Here is a 25255-nt window from a genome sequence, read left to right as displayed (position 1 = left end):
GGATACAGAGGGGCTACGTCTAAACTGGCCCCTTTTTCGGAAGGGGCATGCTAATTTTGAAAGTGGGAATAGGGAAATCCGCGGGGGATTTAAATATCCCCCGCGGATTTAAATAAACATGTCCGCCGCTTTTTTTCCGGCTTGGGGAAAAGCCGGAAAAAAAGCTTCTAGACTGGCCCGATCCTCTGGAATAAAGCCCTATTCCGGAGGATCTCTTATTCCTACTTCCTACTTATTCCTTCAAAGTAGGAATAAGAGATCCTCTGGAATGGGGCTTTATTCCGGAGGATCGGGCCAGTCTAGACGCTTTTTTTCTGGCTTTTCCCCAAGCCGGAAAAAAAGCGGCGGACATGTTTATTTAAATCCATGGGGGATATTTAAATCCCCCGCGGATTTCCCTATTCCCACTTTCAAAATTAGCATGCCCCTTCCGAAAAAGGGGCCAGCGTAGACGTAGCCAGGGTGTGTGCGCCTGTGATCTAATTTTTCAAGTGTCGCAATGTTAGGGTGCTCAGCTAGAGACACCTTAAAAAGAAAACTGGTTTTCAAAAAGTGTTAAGGCACTAACTCACCCTCTGAGTATCCAGCTCTTTTAAGTTGTACCAACTTGGGCACCCAAATTTACTTTCCTTTTTATATAAAGTATATGTGTGTACATGAATGGTTTTGGGCTTTTATGTGGAGTCAGGAGGAGATTAAATACCTTCTCCAAGGAAGAAATAAAAAAGATCAGTGGCCTAGCAAGTACCACATTCCTGAGGCTTAGATCCAGGATAGAATTTTGTAGCTAAACTTTTACCAAAGAAAGTTTAAAACTGACAAGAAATATTACTAATTTTTTCAGAAGCACGTTTCTGGCATTCGGAGTGGAAGCTGAGGACATGAGGACATTGGTAATTTTGGCTCTCACGTTCTCTTTGCAGCAGGTGAGGAGGGCCTCTGGATATTCCTGCAGTGCCACTGTGCCGTGTGAAATATAGGGAGGTAACCTTTTGCCTGCATCCACAGCAAAGCAGGAGCAATACAGCTTGTGTGTACCTCATTGAGGCTTTAAACAAACAACTCTGGCTCTGAAAGGCTAACATTCCAACCTCCTGGCTTGCCTACCTGATAGAGTTGCAAACGTACTTCAGCAGAATGGGAAACAAAGGTCACCTCTCCCAGTTACAGGAAGGTGTTTTACTAACGATTATGCAACACTCTAACACCTGCCACTGGGATTACTGAGCCCTCTTCCATCCTTATGTACTCTACTTCAAAACAAGCCAAGGAGACAAAAGGACAGAAGAGCCGACAGCTACAAAGTCTAAACCTCCACAGAAGTACAGAGCCAAATTTGTCCCTCAACCTCCCCATTACAAAATGGGCCAAATTTTGTTCTTGCATCAAAACAAATCAGTAGAGCTACCAAAATGCAACTGGGAGCAAACTTTTTAGCAGTTGACTTGAAGGGAGTCGTAAGGGACAGAAAATTTTGGCCCTTCAAGATTTTTCTACATGGGAAATTGTCATTGGTTTACCTTAAATTGGCTTTTTAATCCATTTGGTTAAACTGGGGTACAATTTCTCTATAAACATTCTTATTTTGGTTTAGCTTAAACTCATTCCTAATTGACTGAAACAAAAAAAGGCCAGGTTTGAGCTGAAATAACTCTTCATCCACCTTTTGCACTGATTTTACTAAACTGCTAGAAAATCACACAGGGGTGGCTGAAGCAAAATGCAGGACAATGTAGCACTTTAAAGACTAACAAGATGGTTTATTAGATGATGAGCTTTCATGGGCCAGACCCACTTCCTCAGATCAAATAGTGGAAGAAAGTAGTTTTACAACCATATATACCAAAGGATACAATTAAAAAAAATGAACAAATATGAAAAGGACAAATCACATTGCAGAACAGAAGGGGGATGCGGGGGGGGGGGGGGGAGGAAGGAAGGTAAGTGTCTGTGAATTGATATCAGAGGTAGGGAGAGTGGGATGTTTGTGAGTTAATGGTATTAGAGGTGATAATTGGGGAACGGCTACATCTCTATCACACAGGGGTGGTATGTGTGTGGGGGAGGGGGCATGAAGGGTCATGAGCCCCTCAAATGGCCGTCCCGGGCCCCATGATCTGGGGTCCTGTAGGGCCGAAGGTGGGCTGGGGGGCTAGTAAGGACCTGGTGCCAGGAGCAGGGGCACTCCAGCATTCACTGGTGGTGGTGGGAGGCAAAGCAGCCCCAGCCCTGCCTCTGCTTCTCTCAGCTAGCTCCTAAATATGTCCTGCTGCCACTGTTGAGTGCAGTGTGTGTGGGGGGGGGGGGGGGGAGTTCTGTCCTTTCCTCCAGCATTGCAGCCTGCGGGATTAGCCAGGAGCCCAGTGCTGGCCCCAGCCTGTTCTGCACCGCTGGCTCCCAACTGTGTTGCTCAGTAGGGGGCGGGGGCTTTGGGGAAAGGGTGAGATCTCCCTCCACTGCATTCACTGGAAGCAGGAATGGTGGGGAGGAGTCACATGGGGTGGTCATGTGATGGTGCTCCCTTGTGTCCGGTCACCACTGAAATCACACCTTGAGTTAAACTGGTTCTCAGCTAGATGAGCCTTTAAGTTTGCAGATACAGTGTGAAATAAAGGAGGTGAAGAGAGAAATTGTGGAGGCCTAATCAAACAGGAGAAGCAATTTAGAGACATGCAACAGGCCACAAGTGTAGTAGTCCCAAGGGCTCCTTTACAAAACAAAATTACTAGAAAGTATCTTCGCAAAACCTTTTGGCCAAACAGACAATTCCCACACCATGTCCTTTCAGACCTCTTTTCAGATTGCTGGCCAGCTGGAAGTGTACCCGGCAACTGCCACTTCTGGGCTAGAGCCTCTCTAAATATTGAATCTTCTGTATATATTTTTAAATATGATGATTTTTACTTTGCACTCGGAAGAGCGTGAGCTGCTGCTGCTCAGTTTCTTTCTTGATGGCTTCTCCCCTTGGTGATAGGTTAGTCCTTTCCCCACTGCCTTTCCTCCTCTCTCTTTGCCTTGGCTTTGTTTCCCAAGTGTCTGAGCTCCCATGCAGGAGTAGCAGAACTCTAGAAAGAGAGAGGCTTTCCCAGAAGGAGGAGTGGGGGAAATGGTGGGCAGAGAGACCTGAAACACTCTTGAGTGCATAAGACAAGCCCAGTTTTTTAAAAGGGAAATTATGGCCTGTTAGAGATGGGAACCACAAGAGACAAAATGGCTGTATTCCCTCCTCCTCCTCTTCTAAGGGTGTGTCTAGACGACAGGGTTTTGTCCATAAAAGTGGACTTTTGTTGACAAAACTATACCTGCGTCTACACTACCGCCGAGTTCTGTCAATATAACGTCAACAGAACTCAGCAGTTTTGTCGATGGCAGTAAACCTCATTCTACGAGGAATAATGCCTTTTGTCGACAGAGCTCTGTTGACAGAAGGCATTATTGCATCTACACTGTCTTTTGCGTCTACAGAACTGGATGTAGTCTAGACACTCTTTGTCGACAGAAGTTTTGTCGACAGTATCTGTCGACAAAGCCTCTGTCAACAAAAGCCTGTAGTCTAGACGTACCCTAAGTGTCTAAAAAGGAACTATTTAAAAATGGAGCAGGGAAAAGTGGGTTTTTATGCACTGTTAGAAAGGTGAACAAACATTTCACAAGATAATGGTAAAATTTGCCACAAAATGCAGTACACCCGGTACTACTTTCACACATAAGCAGTGACAAAATATTCACAGCTCTCAAGTGATACCTCACTTGTTCTCTTTCACATCAGAAATATAAAATCTCATCTCTTGCTTAGTCCGGATGGTACCTGTCCCTCTCTGCTTGTCTTTGGTGAAGTTGCAGTTATATGGTTGTGCTCGTTTCCGGACACTTCATTACCAGAAAAAATATTGTCTGATTAGAGGTTGCTCAAATATGAGAGGGGAGGGACTGGGTGCAAAAGGAAAGCTCGAGGGTAGAGTGGGATTTTAAAAAAATTACAAAGGCTGTAGGAAGGTCTCTCCACAGATAATGGTGGATAGATCATCAGGCTTGAGGAGTAGTGATCAATGACTTGATGTCTCGCTGGCAGCTGGTATCAAGTGGAATATCCAGAGATTGGTTTTGTGGCTGGTTTTGTTCAACATCTTCCTTAATGATCAGGATGAAGGGATGGATTGCACCCTCAGTAAGTTCAGGATTACATTAAGTTGGGGGAGAGTTAGACACATTGGAGGATAGGGATAAGATCCAAAGTGACCTGGATAAATTGAAGATTTTGGCCAAAAAAAATCGGATTAGGTTAAACAGGGACAAATGCAAAGTCCTGAACTTAAGATGGAAAAATCCTATGCACTGACAGAGGCTGGGGACCGACTGGCTAAACAGCAGCTCTTCAGAAAAGGACTTGGGGATTACAGTAGATGAGGAGCTGGATCTGAGTCAACAGTGTGTCCTTGTTGCCAGAAACTCTAATGACATATTGGGTTGATGAGCAGAACCACGGCCAACAGATCTAGGGAAGTGATTATTCCCCTCTATTTGAAACTGGTGAGGCTACATCTGGAGTATTGTGTCTAGTTTTGGCCCTTCCACTACAGAAAGGATATAGACAAATCAGAGTCGAGTGGAGGACAATGAAAATGATTAGGGAGCTGAGACACATGACTTATAAGGAGAGGCTGAGGGAACTGGGCTTATTTAGTCTGTAGAAGAGAAAAATAAGGGGGGATTTGATAGCAGCCTTCAACTACCTGAAGGGGGGTTCCAAAGAGGATGGAGAGAAGCTGTTCTCAGAGATGACAGAATAAGGAGCAATTGGTCTCAAGCTGAATATTAGGGAGAACTATTTAATGTGAAGCCATGGACTACATAGGAAAGTGGTAACGTATCCATCCTTAGTGGTGTTCTAGGGCTTGGCTTGGCAAAGCCCTGATTGAAATGATTTAGTTGGGGTTGGTCCTGCTTTGAGCAGGAGGTTGGACTAGTTGGCCTCCTGAGATCTCTTCCAACCCTAATCTTCTATGATTCTGTGAAATCCAATTGCTGGGATACTTAACACTACAGTGGTCAAAAGTTAGAAAATGAGAAAATTCCAGCACTGCCAGAGAAACAGTGTGATTTAATAGGTCTTTTCTATCTTTTTTCTGGTAGGAAAGTGTGTGTGTGTGTGTGTGTGTGTGTGTGTGTGTGTGTGTGTGTGTGTTACATATAATATGTGATTGGCAATGGAAACACTGAAATAACGAGGAAAAAACAATGTGCTTAACCACTTGTCTTGGCATTTGTAAAGACTTTCATGAGAACCCCCTGTACCCGCCTCATATCCTTCCCCTCCCCGGAATAAATGGTTGCTGTCATGCTGTTTCTGTCTTGAACCAAGATGTGGCGGAAATCTCAGGAGAAACAATGAACTTGTGGTAGACAGATTGGTTCTTGAACTTTGAAGTTGGCAGAGAAAGTTGCATGAGCATGATTTACATACGTAAAGCAGAGTTTTTGGCTCTAAGCTTTGTGGTTTATTTCCTCATTCTCCCCTATGTATAAAGAGTGAACAAATGTTTGGTAAACAGGAACCTTAGGTTTCAGTAACGAAAAGCTCAAACCCTTGCCCGTGTACACAGAACTGCTTGTAGCAAAGTCCTGGAAATGTTTTCAGATCATGATTTGTGTCCGTCTCACCTAGCTCACCTAAAGTCATATGCTATTTAACGACATCCATCACAAGCTACATCAGTTGTACAATTCACATCACAGAAACCACAGCCACAATTGGCACCATATCTGGCAGTCTCTGCAAAGCTGCCAAGGGTCGGAATGAATGAGAACTCCCTCCTAGGTAGCCCCTCCAGATCAGGCTCAAAGCATGCTGGCAGGGTGACACCGGGAAACTTGCACAGCTATTGCCTGAGCTAGACTTGCTCTGTGAAATAACTGGAGAACCTCTGCCTCCAGGGATTTCAGTCCAGCTATTCACAAACACTTAATTCACTAGTTTCTATTTAGTGGATTTCTTCTACATTAAGTACGGGTTAAGGAGAGCACGTTTCATACCCCAAAGCTCTAAAATAATCCAAACACATCACATTTTATGTAACACAAAGCAGTTTAAGAAAAGACCAAACAATATCTTTATGGTGATTTACTTATTCAAAACAAAGTGTTGGCTCGTGTACTGAGCATAGGACTGGATGTCAGGAATGCCTGGATTCTAGTCCAGACTTTGCAACAGCTTTGCTGTGTTGTCTTTTGCAAATTACTACCTCGAAGCACATTGTCAGGGCAATCTGTATTTCAATTAGGATTTGTAATTTCTAATATGGAAAATGTTTGTATGTCAATGGTTTCCCCTCCTTCCAAACCAAGCATTGCAGCAGAATATTAGTGCGTGAGAAGTAGGGTAGCCACGTGTCTGGTATTTGCTGCCTGTGTCCGGTTAAAAAAAACAGAAAATACCGGACATGTACAAATTCTTTTTTGCTCAACAACTTTGGTCCCCTTGGGGTTTTTTTGGTCCTTTTTACGTTGGTCTTTTTTTTTTACTTAACCAATTCCCCTCCCCCCCCTGCCATGTTTGGTATCTGGCAACCCTAATGAGAAACAGAAACCAAAGTCTGCACAGTACAACCATGGTAGCAGTAGCCTCCATAGTAGATGCTATCCCTGTTTTTTTGTTTTTGTTTTCCTATTAATAAGTGCTCGGGACATTCAGACCTTCCTAAAACTGGGTTCTTCCAGCAACACCTTCCCTTCCCAAATTTTGATTTGCAAAAATGTCTTCCACCTGCAACCTGCCAGAAAAAATGTTAAATTCAATAATAAGGCTCAGAGTGAGAAGTGAACTTGATGAAGCATTGGTAGCTAGGGTGACCACATGTTCTGATTGATAGGGACAGTGCTGATATTTGGGGCTTTGTCTTATCTAGGTATTATCCCTCACCCTGTCCCAATGTTCACATTTGCTATCTGGTCACTCTATACGTACCCCATGCACTGTCATGTGGTGGCACAGCATTTGCTAGCAAATGTTCCCTAGCTCTGCTCATAAAGTGGACAGAAACTTTATGAGCAGTAGTGAAAGAATAACTTGATTTTTAATCACTTTCACTCATTTATTGTCATTGACCCTGCTGCTTATAGAATCGTAGAATTGGAAGGGACCTTGCGAGGTCATCTAGTCCAGTCCCCTGCCCTTGTGCAGGACTTAAGTATTATCTGATGATGAGTGTTTATCTTTTGCATGTCAATCAGAGAAAGTAAATTAGACTTTGAATAATCTTTTCCTTTTAATGACTGAAAGTGTTACTAATAACAAAAATGAGGAATTTTTGTTTAGCTGCATGTGAACTTATTAGAATCGGGGTATAATATTTATCTACATCCCAAAGGGCAGGGCAGGATTAGTTAATTGATGATTCAGCCCAATTACGAGAGGTGTTTAGTGTCCTTATCCCCCAGGGTATGTCTACACTACAGCGCTAATTCGAACTAACTTAGTTCGAATTAGTTAATTCGAACTAAGCTAATTCGAACTAACGCGTCTAGAACTAAAAACTAGTTCGAATTAGCGTTTTGCTAATTCGAACTAGCATGTCCACATTAAGTGGACCCTGAACCGGGCTTAAGGATGGCCGGAAGCAGTGCCGGCAGGGCATCAGAGGAGGACTTAGAGCGTGGAGATGCTTTCTCAGGCTAGCCGAGGGCTGCGCTTAAAGTGTCCCGACCCCCACCCCGGACAGACAGTTCTCAGGGGTGCCCTGCTTGCAAAGCAGTCCTGGCTTGGAGTGCCTGGAGTACCCACACTGGGCACATCACAGCACTCGGCCATCAGACCGGCTGCACTTGCCGCAGGCTGCCATCTGGGGAGAGGGGGCAATTGGGGGGCTGCAGGAGAGCTTCCACCCCCAGAAGCCCGCAGAGCCAGCCCAGTCCTCCCCATCGGGGGCTCGTACCCCATTCCTCCCTCACCTCCTTCCACTTACCCTTCCCTAGCCCCTCTTCTTGATGTACAAAATAAAGGACAATTGTGTTCAAAAATGGAATCTGTATTGAACAAAACTGGGGGAGACTGGGAAAAGGAGGTGGGAGAGGGGAAGAGAGAGGCTGGGAGAGGGGAGGGCAACTACAATGATCAGGGTTTGGGAACAGGTCCCATATGAAGAGAGGCTAAAGAGACTGGGACTTTTCAGCTTAGAAAAGAGGAGACGGAGGGGGGACAGGATAGAGGTCTCTAAAAGCAGGAGTTGGGTGGAGAGGGTGCATACAGAAAAGTTCTTCATTAGTTCCCATAAAGAAGGACTAGAGGACACCAAAGGAAAGGAATGGGTAGCAGGCTTCAAACTAGTAACAGAAAGTTGTTCTTCACAAAGCAAAGAGTCAACCTGTGGAACTCCTTGCTGCAGGAGGCTGTGAAGGCTAGAACTAGAACAGAGTTTAAAGGCAAGTGAGATCAAGTCATGGAGGTTGGGTCCATGGAGTGCTATTAGCCAGGGGGTAGGAGTGGTGTCCCTGCCCAAGGTTTGTGGAAGGCTGGAGAGGGATGGCACGAGACAAATGGCTTGGTCACTGTCTTCGGTCCATCCCCTCCAAGGTCCCTAGGGTTGGCCGCTGTCGGCAGACAGGCTACTGGGCTAGATGGACCTTTGGTCTGACCCAGGACGGCCATTGTAAGCTCAGGGTCGGGGGTCTCAGTGGACCCCCTTGATTTTCATGCACACCTGCTCCTGGGTGGCCAGGCTGGCAGCTCTCCTGCCCTAGACGGCCACTTTCCTGTGCCTAGTGCGGAGATCGTGGACGAGGTCCACGATGTCCGCACTAGCCCAGGCGGGTGCCCACCTCTTGCGGTCCCGGGCAAGCTCCCAGAAGCCGCCAGCCTGGTCCTGGGAAGAGGGGGAGGGCTGGGGGGCATCGGGTGGCTGGCTCGAGCCGTGCCAGGTGCAGGGTCTGCTGGCTGGGTGCTGGCAGGCTTGCAACTGGCACGGGCACCGTAGCCAGCCCGTGCCCCTTTAAAGGGTCCGGGGCCGGGAGGGGGGCAATAGAGTTTCCCTGGTGTTGGCCAGAGTGGCCACCAGGGAAACCTGGGAAGGGCTAGCCTCCCACTAGTTCGAATTAAGGGTCTACACAGCCCTTAATTCGAACTAGCTAGTTCAAACTAGGCTTAATCCTCGTAAAATGAGGTTTTCCTAGTTCGAACTAAGCGCTGTGCTAGTGTAGCGCCTATGAAAGTTAGTTCGAACTAACGTCCGTTAGTTCGAACTAACTCTGTAGTATAGACATACCCCCAGTGATTCCAGTGGGAGCTGGAGACATTCTGCACATGGTAGAATTGGGCCCTATGAGTGCCAAGTCATATCACTGCTTTAAATCCTGTTTTGTCAAAAACGTTGTTACATGGTGTGTCACAAAAATGAACCTCAAGCTTGCAGTGCTTTATTTAGGCACCTCTTAGCTGATTTTGATTGTTTAGCCTTAGAAGTTAAAGTAGCAGGACAGGTCTTTCTCTTGTGCACCACTTAGCAGAAACTCATACTGCCAGCTGTGGGCATTCAGCTAATAATCAGTTGGGCAACATTTGAATCTCACTTGGGCAGCCACCCAAGTGATAAATTTACAGGGAATACTGGAGTGTGTGTGTGTGTGTGGGGGGGGGGGGGAATATTCAACAAAGGTAGAACTTCCTTTTCCCATGGCTAAGGTTCTCCTTCGGATACAGACACACAGAGGAGCATGAGAGTCTCAGCACCTCTTTCTCCTCTCTGTCTTCCAAAGCATCCATTACTTTCCTCTTCCATAGTTTTAAGTTTCTAGGCTGTCCTTTCTTTCTCTTTACTCCTATTTCCTAATCTCCCACTTTCTCATTGCTGTCAAGGCTCAGGTATTTTTTTATTTATTGGGCCATGCTGTCTTTGTTTTTGTTTTGTAAATCAATGTGGTTTTAGTTATGTTTTTAGAAGCCAAGAAGCCTTTGGCCACAGGACAGCCCATTAATTAAAATAGGTTGTTGATGATTATAATAAAATACAAATATCTTCCAACACTTCCCCTGAATATGCTGCTTCCTAATGCTGGTGGCAAGGGGTAGTTGAATGTAGATTGTGGGCTTCCTTACAAGTAGCATTAGGAATCAGGCATTACAAGTGGGTGGTGATTGCACTCAAAGGTTACATGTGGATAAATACCACTGTAGGGCTCCTTCCCTGGTTCTGTAAATGGCATACATACAGATAATTCAGGCTTCTTTCAAGGGTTCAGTTCGGTGCCAAAATTCAGAACCAATTTGAAAGGTTTTGACAAATGCGGTGCTCTCCCAGCCTGAACTGAAATACGTCCAATCATCTCACATGAAACTGGCAAGGAAAATATTGGACTAAGAATAATTTTGAAACCTTTGGAAGGGCAAAGACTGAATTAAGCACTAATATTTTATTTTCCAGCTTTTCCAAACAAGCTGCCTATTCAAAGAGATCCAGGGTGGGTTTTTTTAAAGTCTTATTTTTTGGAATGTATATCATAAGTTCCAGTATTTATGGAATCTGTGAAAAGTGTTTTCTCTTCATGTTTAAATGAAACTATTCTCAGTGGAGGGAATCTGAAGATTTTGGTGTGGAAAAAGTGTGAAGAAGCATTCAGTGTAGCTGCTAAAATAGTTGCCAGCTTACAAGAGAAAAAATAAACCCACTCTGAACGGAATTAATTTTTGCAAAACACGTTTTGGGCAATTTTTTCAAAAGCACCTAAGTGACTTAAGAACCTCTCTCTGGCTTTGTCTGTACAATGAGTTAGTGTGCATCATGCTGGGGTGTAAATTTGAAGTGCTGCAGAGTGCCACACACTAAGTTGCCATGTAGAACCTGCTTCCACATGTTAAAAGTTCTATAGTGCACTTAGACCTATTCCATTATAGGTTTATAAATATGTCCTAAGCCGTACACGTAGGGGCCTTAGGCCATGTCTCCTATGTACAGAACTGCTGCAGCGTGTCTGGTGAAGGCATTCTGTTTTGTTAATGGGAGAGACCTCTACTGTAGGCATAAAAACTCCCACCTCCACAAGCCGCATATGCCATATTGGTGGGAGAAACTTTTCCACCAACAGAGCGCTGTGCGCACAAGTGCTTATGTTAATGCAAATTATGTCGCTCCGGGTATGTTTGTATGGAATATTCATACCCCTGAGCAATGTAAGTTTTGCTTTTGTCTACATTACAACTAAGGCCTTGTCTATGCTATTACAAGCCATCAACCTAAGCTACGCAACTTCAGCTACATAAGTAAGAATAATATAGCTGAAGTCAGCATATTTCGGACACAGTATCTTCGTCACAGTAAGTCAATAGCTGACACTCTCCCATCGACTCCACTTACCCTTCTTGTTTTGGCATAGTACCGGAGTCAGCTGGAGAGTGCTCCAGGGCCCATTACATGCAATAAATCAACCCCTGCTGCATCGATTGCTTCCCATCGATCCAGCCTGTAGTGAAGACATACTCTGAGTCTCTTTGAAAGAAAGTTTCCTGAGTCCCACTGAATTTTAATGAGATTTACATTCCTAAGTAGCTAAGAGTACATCTAAACTACATTTTAAATCCCACAGCAGGGAGTCTACAGACTTGGGCTCATGCTACAGCACTAGAAACAGCTCTATAGGTGTTTTTGTGATGTGGCTTCCTGTCTTCCAGGATATAGATTGAAATCACCTACTTAATTTGTCATCAAACATTAGACAGTAAACATGCGGTGTTGTTGAAGCCATGTTGTCCCCCTTGTGTCTCTAACAAGCTTTTGATCACTATTGACCTTGTACGGAATCAAAAGAGAGACTAATTACTGGTTCCTAAGCTATTCAGCCACTCACTTATTTATCTAATCAGTAGTTTTCTGGTTCTAAGGTACAGTAACTTGCATCTTTCTAAGTGATTTTAGGTGATGACATTTTGAAAGTAACACAGCAATTATCTTCCACACTGATTTTGTCATAATATAATCTCCATTTCTTTCTAGAAGTGGTCTAACTCTTATGAAAACATAGTACCTTTACAGAGTTAATAATATGTATGTGTAGCTTGACAACAAAGATCCCATTTTGAATGTTTATGCTCAGATCTTGCATTTTCCATGTACGTGACCGGGAGAACAGAGATCTACGAGGAGAATCCCTTGAAATTTCCTTTTTGTATAAGTTGTACTAACAAATGCAATGTATATTAAATGTATATACTCAATGTGCAGCAGCAGCCAAAAAAAAAATAGAATGTTAGGAATCATTAAAAAAGGGATAAAGAATAAGACAGAGAATATTTTATTGCCTCTATATAAAACCATGGTACAGATGTATTGGCATTGGAAAAGGTTCAGAAAAGGGCAACAAAAATGATTAGGGGTTTGGAAAGGTCCCCCATATAAAGAGAGATTAAAAAGACTTGAACTTTTCAGCTTAGAAAAGAGAAAACTAAAGGGGGGATATGATAGAGGTCTAAAAAATCATGTCTGGTGTAGGAAAAGTGAATAAGGAAAAGTTAGTTACTTATTCTCATGATATAAGAACTAGGGATCACCAAATGAAACAGCAGGTTTAAAACAAACAAAAGGAAGTTTTTCTTCACCCTGCACACAGTGAACCTGTGGAACTCCTTGCCAGAGGATGTGGCGAAGACTAGGACTTTAACAGTGTTCAAAAAAGAGCTAGATCCGTGGTCCCCAACACGGTGCCCGCGGGTGCCATGGCGCCTGCGGGGGCATTTGCATGCACCCGCCAGGTGCTCGGGGCTGGCCTGGCCCCGGGCACATGGCGGGGCACTTGCGGGGAGCGTCGGCCCCGGGCGCGTGGCTATGGGGGGGCCCTGGCCCCGGGCATGCGGCTATGGGGAGGGGCCGCCCCCGGGCATGTGGCTATGGGGGGGGCGCCCCCGGGCGCGCAAGTGTCCCCGCCCCCTGGCGCCTGGTGGGCGAACAGCCACGCCCCCTGGCGCCCACAACCTCAAAAGGTTGGGGACCACTGAGCTAGATAGATTCATGGAGGTTAGGTCCATCAATGGCTATTAGCCAGGATGGGTAGGAATGGTGTCCCTACTCTCTGTTAGTCTGGAAATGGATGACAGGAGAGGGATCATATGAGGATTACCTGTTGTGTTCCTTCCCTCTGGGGCATCTAGTATTGGCTACTGTCGGCAGACAAGATACTGGGCTAGATGAACCTTTGGTCTGACCCATTATGGCCTTTCTTATGGTCTTATGTATACATGTCTATCAGTAACAGCAATGTGCCAGATGGTTGAATTCCTGAAAGAGAGCAAAATTGACTGGGAGGGTTAATATAGTCAAGTAATGTGTCCCAGAACACTGAGAGCTTGAAATGAACAAACTAAAACTCAATATTATTATCACAAAATATCAACTTTGTGAAACACATCCATGCTGTCTGGGCAGTTACGCAGAACTAGCTAATGCTTCCAATGTCCTGTCTCAACATCCACTGGGACTCTGGTAAACCTTAGAAATGATTATTTTGGGGGAAGTCTCTACTTGTTCCAAAGTCCTGGTCTGAAAAACAGAGAGTCTTCAAAGGACATTCCCCTAAACATTTTAGATGCATTTCATCTCTTGTAAATCAATGTTTTCAGTGTTACCCTAAAATGTTTTTTTTTTTTTTTTTGGTATGTAAGCATGTTATCATTCAGAGACAATACAAAGAGTTTCAGACTCTAGGCATGGGGCCAAAACCTGTCCTTGGATGAATGTGTGCACTGCAGCACTGCTTGAATCCTATGTATCTGAAGGCCACGTCTGGCCCACAGTCTTCTGCAAAGCAAACTAGATAACAGCTCCTGACAACGTTAGAACAACAGAGGTAATTATCAGCAGTCGTGGTTGCTTTGATAGGGCAGGAAAAGTGCAGTGTAACAGGCACAAAAGAACATCATGTGCTAGTATAAAGTGACATGGTCCGTAGGGCTGTATTGTTATAAGCTTAAGGAACACAAATCAACATATTTCTCATCATCCTACCTTCCACATGGTTGAACCCTGCAATACTGTCTTTTGCTAAAACTGTCTGGTTTCTCCTTGAATTGATGTATGTCATTGTTAGCTTTGGCAGTTCGTTCCGTAACACAAACCCCATTCTGTGCAAACACGTTAGTGTCTGAAAATGTCATCCAGCTTGCAAAATCCACCTTGCTCCACACAATTTTGGTATGATCTTCCTGTATTCTGCACTTAAAAAATGTCAACAATAAATATTTCTATTACTATTTGTTAAGCATCAACTGTGCTTGACCAGTGCCATATGAAATGGAGAATGGCATACTCCTACCCTTATGGAGATAACAGAATAGAGAGGCAAGGCAATTTAGATGAGAGATCCCTTGGATGGCTGAGGGATTGATCTGTGATATAGTGTGGCCAGTTTTTTCTTTTTGATTATGTGGAATGATGTGACTGTGTGTCTTACAATAGTATTTTCCATACACTAAGAGGAGAGGGTACATTTTCATGGCTGGTGACTTATTTTAGATTTAGGAAAACAGCAAAGAAAACACAAATGAATAAAGTCTCTCCATGGCGGGACAGAACTTGGAGGTCTCTCAGGTTATGTCTACACAGCAGCATTATTTATTCCGAAAGTAACTCACGTTATTCTGAAAAAATGTAGTCTGTCTCTGCACACAAGCAATTATTTCGACATAATGTGGAAATAATGTTGTGCTGGAGGACTGTTTACTCTGACTCCTGTAACCCTCAGGCTACGTCTACACTGGCCCCTTTTCCGAAAGGGACATGTTAATTTCACAGGTCGTAATAGGGAAATCCGCGGGGGATTTAAATATCCCCCGCGGCATTTAAATAAAAACGTCCGCCGCTTTTTTCCGGCTTTTAGAAAAGCCGGAAAAGAGCGTCTACACTGGCCCCGATCCTCCGGAAAAAAGCCCTTTTCCGGAGGATCTCTTATTCCTACTTCGAAGTAGGAATAAGAGATCCTCCGGAAAAGGGCTTTTTTCCGGAGGATCGGGGCCAGTGTAGACGCTCTTTTCCGGCTTTTCTAAAAGCCGGAAAAAAGCGGCGGACGTTTTTATTTAAATGCCGCGGGGGATATTTAAATCCCCCGCGGATTTCCCTATTACGACCTGTGAAATTAACATGTCCCTTTCGGAAAAGGGGCCAGTGTAGACGAGCCCTCATTGTACACGGGGTAAGTGAAGTCGGGGGAAGAGTGCTCTATCTCAAAATAACTGCTGTGTAGACAGTGCCAAAAGGCAAAATAAGCTATTTCGACATCAGCTACACAACTAGCGTAGCTTGAGTTACGTAGCTTATTTCGAGGTTAGCCCTGCTGTGTAGACGTGCCCTATTACTCTCCTCTCTTTCTCTATCTCTCTCTCTCTCTCAGAGCCTACATTCTGAATTTCCTCAGTCCTGCTTCCCAGCTAAGGGTACAGCTCCTACAACCCCTTCATGTGGGATCCCATCAAAACCCTGGCAATACAGAAAGCCACCAAGTGTGGTATTTTCAGCTCTGAACTTATGCCTTCATTGTCTTTGTCCTTCGCTTGTCCATGCTGAAGGACTCTGCAACCTTTTTGCTCAGTTCAGTGCAGCTTGTTACACAGGAGACACACACTGTGAGCTCTGGTGTGGAGACATTATTTTCCTCATTATTTTGTTCTCTGCCTAACAGGTTCCGTTTGTCTATAGGATAGCTCTCTTGTTTTCCCATACACAAATGCTAAGTGTCCCACAGTACCGCTCAGAGCCCAGTCTCCACACTGCCACATGATTCAGCCCCCTGTGTCCATAACTATCTGTGTTTTGGCTCTGCAGCCAGATGATGTCTCTGTGGATGAGGGACAGACGATACATATTCTGTAACATCAGGTAGAAAAGCTGTGAAAGAAGCCCAATACACACTAGCCTAACAAAAAGGTGACTTTCCAAAGATGTCCCTTTTTTGGCTTGAAACAACTCCTGTGGAAAAGTGCTCAGTGTGCCTATGAGATCCTTCTCTCGTGGACTCACAATTCTGCTTTTATGGAAGTGTCCGGGCTCTAGAGAATTTCATAAGAAAGAAACCAATAAGGCTCTACAAAAATTACTGTAAAAGCCTACAGAATTTAATAGAAAGTGAGAGCTTTTTGCCAGGATTTCTGGACTATCCGAGAGAAATCTATGGAAGGGATATGAGTTCTAATTACCTTCAATCCAATGGAGGAAAAATTATTGATTTCTAATGAACTCCATGGGTCTTTCCCATAATGTTGGAAGCTGAAGACCTCTAGATACAGATCAGGCACAGTACAAGCAGCAGCTGCCCATGCTTTTCTGTGCAGCCTTGCTAAGAGGCCTCCACTGGGTCTACTCTGACCTGGAGGGGCTACTGGAGAGGTAAATGAATCTCTACCTCCAGATCCACTCAAACCTTGGAGCCTTCACTGAGCTGCCCATTGGAGTGTTAGCTGTGATGGCGGGTTTTGGGAACTGGACTAGGGCCACCAGCTTATTTCACACAGGTCACTCAATCACTGTCAGGCATTAATCACTTCTGTTACTTCTCTCTGGCCTTTCTATGAAATGCTTTTGTTCATTTACTTGCAATCACCTTCTTCTGATGCCCGGAACATGCCCCTTCCCCCACCACTCACTAGACTCCCACAATCTAGAGGAATAAGGCTTTCTATCAGCTACCCTTGGTACAGGCAGTCCCCGAGTTATGCGGATCCGACTTATGTCAGATCCGCAGTTACGAACGGGGTTTGCTCCACGTCTCCCTGGTCTGCTGGAGACCAGAAGACCAGGGAGAGGGGGAGCAAAGCCGCGGAGCACGCGGGCAGCTGGACAGCCCACACGTGCCGCGGCTGTCCTGCTGCTGGCGTCCTCAGAGGCTTTGCTCCCCGTCTCCCTGGTCTGCTGGTCACCAGCAGACCAGTGAGACGTGGAGCAAAGCCGCGGAGGACCGGGCAGCGTCTCCCTGGTCTGCTGGGGGGGGGGGGGCGCGCAGGTAGTACACCCCCCCACCCCCCAGCAGACCAGGCTTTTCTCCGGACGCCTGTGGTAGAGCAGCTGGGGCGCTGCTGGTTGGTCCCGCAGCGCCGCTCTGGGCGCTACTGGACCAACCCGGCAGCACCCCAGCTGCTCTGCTGATCAGTTTCAGCAGCAGCTGACTTGGGGACCGCTGGGGTTCTTAAGTTGAATCTGTATGTAAGTCGGAACCGCTGCTGAAACTGACCAGCAACTCTGCCTCGGGCTTCCTGTAGTCAGCCGCTGGTCAGTTTCAGCAGCGGCTGAATCTGGACGCCAGTTCCGACTTACATACAGATTCAACTTAAGAACAAACCTACAGTCCCTATCTTGTATGTAACCCGGTGACTGCCTGTACTCAGTCTCTGCCCTTTCTCTTTTTATGTTTTTTTATTTTGTTTATTTTTGAATATTTCTAGCTTCCTTTGAATTAAACATATAATGTAAATAAAAATTAGTGCACGGATGTGCCTAATTAGTGCACATTCTGCATCCTCTATGTGCATTGGCTGAGGAAACAATTTTCACTTCATGCATTATTTACCATGGCAGTGTTCACAACATTCAGAAAAAGAGGGGGTTTAAAGACACCCTTTGTTCCTTCCTGGTTCTAGTCCTGACATCAGACACAGCTATTGCCAGACCAGTTTTGTCCTGAGAGTAATTTGAATTTGTTCATATGAATTCTGGACCAAACCTCCCCAAATGTGTATCACTTTGCAAAGCTCTTCCCACTACCTGTCTGTAGAATTCTGTTGGTTGCTCAGATGTTACTTATCTGTGTATGTTTGATCTACTTTTCCTCCTAAAGTACTTTATTCCATACCCTTCATTCTGTTTTCCAATATAATTGATCCCAGCATATAAAACATAACTCCCAGCCCTTCCATGTCTCTATTAAGAGCTTGTACAATAGTGAAGTAATCTTCCCCATCTGGGCTCCTCCTGTGGTTTCATATCATTTGATCCCTACCTGAGCTGAAGAGAGTGTTTAAGAAAACATTCTCCTCTTCTTTTTAAACTTTGTTCATAGTGCAGTTCCCACTCTTCTCAGTCTCATGTAAATGAGAAGAACATATCTGAGAGGATCTTATATGATGGGTGAAGGGAAGTCATCTATTCTATGAGCCTGTTTCTATTATTACACTGAGGTAAATCAGGAGCCAACCCAGTAAAAGCCATGGTGTAAATAAGGGCAGAGTCAGGCTCAATAAATTACCCTTCCTAACCATCTACTTTATTTTCCCTCATATGTACTCTGAATTAGTCCTTCCTGGCTTATTGTATTTCATCAAGGGACTGACCACTGTAGAGTTGAACTGTGAAGGTTCAACCTTTTCTACTCAGCAACCAGAGAGTTTACACTTTTATACACGAGTTTGCTTCACCACAGATGTCATTCTCTGGATAAATTCTATGCAGCATTTTCCCTCCCCGATGGATTGGTCAGCAGTAGGCTGAAGGGGATACCAGCCTGCTCTTGTTCCTCATTTGATAAAGATTAGCAGAGTCACTTAGCAGCAGTTGGACCTTAGATACTAGGTGTACCACCCACCCCAAATAATTGGCCAGAAACCCCTGAATCTCCATAGATGAGCTGTGGGGACTAGTACCTCCTATGAAGTCTTGCGAGGAATTCTGTAAAAAATTTTACAGGCGTATCTTAGAAGAAGCTCTTATGTGAGCCTGAATGTGGAGGGGAACATGTGGGTATCACTCTCTGAACATTTGTCTTTAAATTACTGTTTTAGTAAACTTCATACATCATTTCAGTCTGCTCCCTCAAGTACATCGCACTGTTCTCTCGAGCTAATCAGAATAATTTTTTGTAACTTTCTAATATGTTTGTTCTTTTTTTTTAAGCAACAGCTCCAGCACTGCGGCGTTCAACAAAAGAACAAAGCCATATTGTTCAAAACAAACATACTCCAGTATCAGCTGGAAAAAACACACAAATACACTCTCAGACCTCAATCGCCAAACACAGCTGGACAAAGACTGAGTAAAAAGGCTCGAAACCACAACTGAGGAAGAAAACACCTTTATCTCATCTCTAAAGAACTCAATCAAGTACAGTTTTAGAACTGTTCTTTTAATACCCTTTTAAACACCTGAAAATGGCACTTCTTTTCCTGCCGATTTGTGGCCTTCCATCTGAAAAACATTGATTTTCTCTCTCTCTGTATTTTGAATACAGCTAAGACGATATGGTTCATTTTGTTGGCTTGTTTTAATATCTCCAGCATTGATTGTCAGCACAGTTCTGAAAAGCAAACTTGCTAGTGAACTGCTGCTGCAAAACCATCAGGGAGAACATAGGGTCACACAGTATTGCTTTTAGGAGCAGTCACACAAAATTTGTCCAGCCTGTGTCTGAATTATCTTCAACTGAAGGATAGAAAATAGAATTCACTAGGGGAATGTCTAAAGTACAAAGATTTTTTCGAAAGAGGATATGCATATTCCGCATGAATTTGCATTTCTTCTTCCAATCACATTTTCAAAAGAAGATCTTTCGAAAATGAAAGTAGTTTTGACACTTTTTTTGGGGAAAACACCCTTTTTTGAAAAAACCACTCTTGCTAAAAAAAAAAGGAGGTTTACATGGTTTTTTGAAAAAGGTTTTTTTTCCCGAAAAAAACGTGTCCAGACTAATTTCATTTTCAAAAGATCCTCTTTCGAAAATGCGATTGGAAGACAACATGCAAATTCCCATGGGATTTGCATATCCTTTCAAAAAATCTTTGTAGTTTAGACGTGCCCCTAGGACTCTCTAGCATCACATTGTAACTGTTTTAAGGAACACTATCTTGTGAAGCAAAACAAGTACTTAGCACATTTGTTCACTTTTAAGCCAAAGATTTCAGCTAAATTTTAAGTCATTTGGGTGGAGGGTGGAATATCTTGGTTCATCGTATGGAACTGGAGTGTACCAATGACAGTAGAGATGGCAAAGGTCTAGCAGGCCATTTTGATCCTTTCCTCACCTCAATGCTGGGTTGTTGTCTATGCTACATTACCTAAAGTTTTCTCTATTCTGGTTTTAAATCTCCCAAAGTTAATTTGAGATATCTCCCAAGGAAGCAGAATGTTCCATGTTTGTCAGTAAGTCTGTCCTGCTATTACTAGTCTATATTTTCCTTTTTCTAATTTCACCATGTTATTCCTAGTTATGTACCTGTTTAAACTGGTACATTCTAATTTAGTCCCTGTCTACACTTAAAAGTTTTGCCTCTTGAACTATGCCAGCATAATTTAAGATGGCAACTCCGTCCCTTTTTACAAAGGCAGTTACAGCTGTATAAAAATACTTATACTGGCATTGATTACAGTGGTTTGGTGAAGGGAAAAAACTATATTGGTATGAAAACCCTTCACTGCATCTATGCTCATTGTTTTGCAGCATAACTATGTCAGTTTAAAAGAAAACTGATATAATTATATGATTAACACTTCTACAGTGTATACCTAACCTTAGTCATCTCTTGGAGACAATCTGTACATATTCAGCTCCTTTTAACTTTCCTTCAGTCAATATTTCCAGCCCGCAATAATTCTCAGAACTTCCTCCAGTTTGTCAGTCATTTTGATAATGAGCTGTTCAGAAGTGAATACAATATTCCAGATCTAATCACCCAAGATCCAAAGAGAACATCTCATCTCCTTGCTCTGGGGTATGATGCACAGCCCAAAATTGTGGGCCTTTTGCTGTGACACATTGCAAACTCATATCTAATTTCCTGTATGCTATCTCTGCAAAGTTTCTGACAGCACCACTGCATTCCTGGTTTTGTTCTCCCATGGAATATCTTTCTTTGGGATTATTTCCCCATCAGCATATTGAGCTGCATTTTTCACATTGTCTCATTTTTGTCATATTCTCCAAGTTTCTGTCCTTGTTGGTTTTTGTATCTCTTCCCCGTAAAGTGTCATTTGAAAATTTAATAATCACACTGCCTCCTTCCTTTTCTGAATCATTAATGACTATATCAAATAAAACATTTGCTACACCCATTTTTTTGGCCACTTCCCTGCAATTTGATACTTGGCCATTTATCACTGTTTACCTTTCAGCCCATATGATGATGTCCCTACATAACTTCATTTGAATTAATGTATCTCTCTAGTGCTTTACTACAATCCAAGAACAGTCAGCTACCACTTCCTGTCTTCCTAATTATTGATAATTTTATGAAAAAATAATCAAATTTGTCTGGCAAAATCATCTTGACTTTATAAGCCTCTTCTATTTATTAATCATCCTCATCATGGTCCCCTTTAGATATAGTATTGTTTTCTTCATTTAGTATGTGACGGTTACATTTGACTTGAAAGGCAAGAATTGCCAGGATTGCTGCTGCTCCTGTTTTTGAAGATTAGTATTATGCTTGCTTTTCTCCAGTCTTCTGATGCCTGTCCACATTTTTTATGCGTTGCTTAAACTAATTTGAGTGAACGGGAGCAGCAAACGAGGTGGAGTTCTCTCAAGGAAGGAGGAGAGGCTACATGATCTTTGGGGTTGAGGTTGTTTTGTTTCTTTCCTTGCTTGCTTGAAGATTATAGTGTGGTCTGTTTTGGAGCTGTCTGCTGAGCTACCAGGCTAAAGGAGTTTACTTGATCCCTAATCCCTCGAGGAGTCCTTGGTAAGAGGGCAGGGCTAACTCAGGGAGAACAGAGGTTTAAATAGACAGCTCCTAACCAACCAGAGGAGTGAGCAAACGGAGCAGCAGACAGGAGTTTAGCAAGTGAGTTTGAGAGGCAGACATATTTAACAAAAATACTCTGAAATTAACTTAGGCCAATGACCAGCCCGCTTCCCCACAAAGAAACCAAACAAAAAAAAAACACTGTAAGAGTCAAAATAATGCAGGCAGAAGTCCAGCATCAGAGCAGGGACTATCCAGTTTCTTGCCCTGCAGCATGTATAATTATCTACACTGTATCCATACCGTGGCAACTGTGTGCATATAGTTCATGGCCTCAGAAACACAGTATGGCCTCTTCTGGCCAGAGAGGCTGTACTGGCGGGGCTAGAATGTAGAAGAGACAGAAATGTACACAGAAGAGACTTTCAGGGACATAGGAGAGGGTCCCCACGTCTGACAGACTCTGTATTACTAAGTAGGATGAAAATCTTGGAGCAGGAGAATGTCAAGCTGAAGCAGAGGAAAACAATCCCATTGTTGGGGCTCACCTTCCAGACAATGTCATGATATCCTCTCACACTGAGGATGCTCCTCCTGGGGAGAGAACCCTAGTGACTCAGAGTAATGAGAGATTCACTTAATAGAAATAGAGATAACTGGCCTGATGAGCAGGAGAACCACATGGTGAATTGCATGCTGAGTGTGAATGTTACACATTGAACAAGCACCGAGAAAAGGCTTTATGCACAAGGTGGGGGAGGAATGGATGCCTGTAGTAGATACAGGCAGCAGTGGCATAGGGATGTGCCCCAGATACACATGTGGGTGGAATCAGAAACTGTGAGGACACAATAAATATTATAGGGCTTTGCAGTGGAGAGGTTCACACGTGAGCTTGGCTAAACTTGGGGGCTCAGACCTAGATGCTCATCATGGTAGTGAAGACAATTCAAAAGACTACAGACCTTTTTTGGGTCAGGGACCTCTGACCCTCCCCAGGCAAGATTTTGTGTGCTCCAGCCCCACGGTGGGATTGTGGGCGGGGGAACAGGGGGAAGAGCCCTGAGCCTCAGGGGCCAGATCCAGGCAAGCCAGGGGCCGTAGGTTCCCCACCTCTGCTATAAACATAAGGACTCATCCTTCAAAGGCTTACACATGTGCTTAACATGACATATTGTGAATGATCCCATTGACTTAAATGGGATGATTCACAATGAATGAAGTTAAGCAAGCAAGTCAGTCTCTGTAGAGCTGGTGTTTCAGATGTCTAAGCATTGGGAAGGGCAGAATGGGTCAGGGGTTGGTGGCAATGTTGCACCAACTCCTGCAGTCCCACAATAATTCTTACTCAAGCAAACATCTCACGGAACAGTAAAGACTGAGTGAGGCTTTCAGAATGTGGTCTAAGACTGTGATACATGGTATTTGATAATGTCCTTTTAGTGAATACATGCAAAATCTAAAACTTTTATTGAGACTTCAGACTGGACCCATTTTCTGTCAGAAATTTCCAACCTTCATATATTTCTTATTCTCAGTAACCTTTGTTTCCAAGCACAATCAACCACGCTGAGCTAGATCCTGATCTCTCTGATGCTAGTGCAAATCTTGATCGACTGCCTGGAAACCACAGGAGTTGTTCCAGATTTACGCTGGTGACCATGAGAGTTCAGTCTTGCCCTGTAAATCCCCTACCCATAAAGCAAATGATTCCAGGAGGAAATCACTCCATAGAAGGAAGTCCTGGAAAGAATTAAGTGATTGACCTTACTGAGATTAAGGACATTTGCTTTAGTGCATCCAAATCAGATCTGTCCTCAAAAAGCTGCAGGAGCCAAAATAAATGTCCACACTGTTCCAGGAAGGAAAAGGTTAATGATGCTATAAAAACAAAATCTTAAAGAGAGATTGTGATTATGTCCTGTAGCGGAATGAATGTAATAGAGAGAGGCTGGGATCTTACAATGTTTATCTATGGGGGTTTCTATATAGAATCCAGAGCTGCACTTTCAGGAAAACAAAATATATGAAAAAGTAGGGATGGGTGAATGGGTCTGGGAAATGTAAGCCTGCATTCCACATTTCCACCCATCTCTAGATCCAAACCACAACTGAACCTCTCTAGCCATTCTGAAATGTTTGGTTCAACTTAACTTTTATTTCCCTCCTTATTGGCCCCTTTTGCAGGCCTCTCCCCACCTCCAGCCTGTGGGTAAGGCTGGAATGGGACTTGCTGAAAAAATGCCAGAGTCCATTCCTGTGGCTTTGCCTGCCTGGCAGGAAATACTGGGAATTTCATCAGACTGCCTGCTCTTAGGCAGACGAGTGATGGTAGCTGGAAGTGGGAAATGCTTTGAGGAGCTGATGAGAAACAACATCTCGCTGTCATTCAAATATGCCTGCCCTCTGGCAGTGAAGGTAATGGGATAGTCTTGGGATCATACAGGACACATTAGTAATACTTGACTATCAGGTGTCACCAAAAACATCTTGCAGCTCTGGACAACAAGAAAATTGTCTCTATTCCTCTCAGACAATCAATCCCCTGGCCACAATCTATGTGCATTCATCACTCCCAGACAGAGCGGTTTAGGCAATGTAATTAGATGATGGTTGTGTCAGCACGTGGCATCAACACTGCTTTTATGTTTAAATACATAAATACTCAGAGTAAAACATAATTGTTATCATTAGGCTCATGCTATATAAAGGAGCTTCCTTCATTGGTTGGTTGGTTGGTGGGCTTTGTGGAAGAACCATTTTGTAAGTGAGGCCCCATGCACACTGTGGCAGGCTGGTCCTAAATGGGAAAAGTTCAGAAGAGAGCTACAAGAATCGTTTGAGGTCTGGAGAACACGTATTATAGTGAAAGATAAAAAGCTCAATCTATTTAATTTATCCAAGAGAAGTTTAAGAGATGACTTAGTCACGGTCTGTAAGTACCTGCATGGGGATGAGATTTCTAATAGACTCAGAGGACTGGAGGTGACCACAAAAGACCTCAGCACTCGTGGCTGGACCAAGCACCATTTATTCTAGACCATCCCTGACTGGCGTCTGTCTAACCTTCTCTTAAAAATCTCCAGTGATGGAGATTCCACAACCTCCCTAGGCAATTTATTCCAGTGTTTAACCACCCTGACAGTTAGGAAGTTTTTCCACCCTAAACCTCGCTTGCTGCATTTTACGTCCATTGCTTCTTGTCCTGTCATCAGAGGTTAAGGAGAATATTTTTTTTCCCTCCTCTTTGTAATATTAGAATAACTAGTTAATAACTGCTTCTGAGCACTGACCTTGAATGAATACACCGGTGTACGCTAAATCAAGTGCAAGTGGGAATGACAAAAACTGGTGACCATATGACCAGGTGAAAGCTAAGGAACAATTCCCAAATGTGGAGGGCCTCAGAAAACACTTAAATGCTTCCTAATGTGATGCCTCCCTGTCAACATCCTCTGCTCCCAAAGGACTCTTTGAGATAAGTGACACAACCAGGTCCTAGCAATGTTTTTGGCCTGGCAAGAGATGGTGATGATGAAAGCTTAGATTCCAAAGCAGAGTATGGTGGAACACTCAGGACCCTAGTTTTGAGGGGGAGGGGGTTGGTTGGCACACAAGATT

Source organism: Pelodiscus sinensis, chromosome 3 (assembly GCF_052426305.1).
Source record: "Pelodiscus sinensis isolate ZL-2025 chromosome 3, ASM5242630v1, whole genome shotgun sequence".
Classification (NCBI taxonomy): domain Eukaryota; kingdom Metazoa; phylum Chordata; order Testudines; family Trionychidae; genus Pelodiscus; species Pelodiscus sinensis.
The sequence above is the reverse complement of the archived record's forward strand: the minus strand, read 5'-3'. Positions refer to the sequence as shown.